The sequence below is a fragment of the Chelonoidis abingdonii genome, chromosome 2 (assembly GCF_003597395.2).
Source record: "Chelonoidis abingdonii isolate Lonesome George chromosome 2, CheloAbing_2.0, whole genome shotgun sequence".
Classification (NCBI taxonomy): Eukaryota; Metazoa; Chordata; order Testudines; family Testudinidae; genus Chelonoidis; species Chelonoidis abingdonii.
Genome location: NC_133770.1, coordinates 11,858,404 through 11,858,798, shown reverse-complemented (window position 1 = coordinate 11,858,798; position 395 = coordinate 11,858,404).

Sequence of the window (395 nt, the reverse complement as noted above, 5' to 3'; positions counted from 1 at the left end):
CTAAGTGATCATGATTCTTGATTTTAACCTGCCATCCAATACAGTGCAACATCATTTCGTATGGCGTCATTCAGTTCTCCTCCCCCTATCCCCATAAAGTGAGGATGATAGTTCTGTTCTCCTACCCTTGGAGGCCCAATTTAAATTGTGAGCTTTTGGGGGAAGGGATTATCTCTTATTCTGAGTTTGTACTGCACCTAAGATGGGGCTACGAGTTTGATTGGGGTCTTACGTGCTGCTGAATAATAAATGAAAATAAATAAAATAATAATAATAATAATAATAATTTATTATTACTGTTTTATTAATAATAAGCATCTATCCGAGTAAAATATTATAAAGTGTCACGTAGTGTCAGAGGGAGAAAGGCATTCATTGTTAGAGTTGTCTGTCGG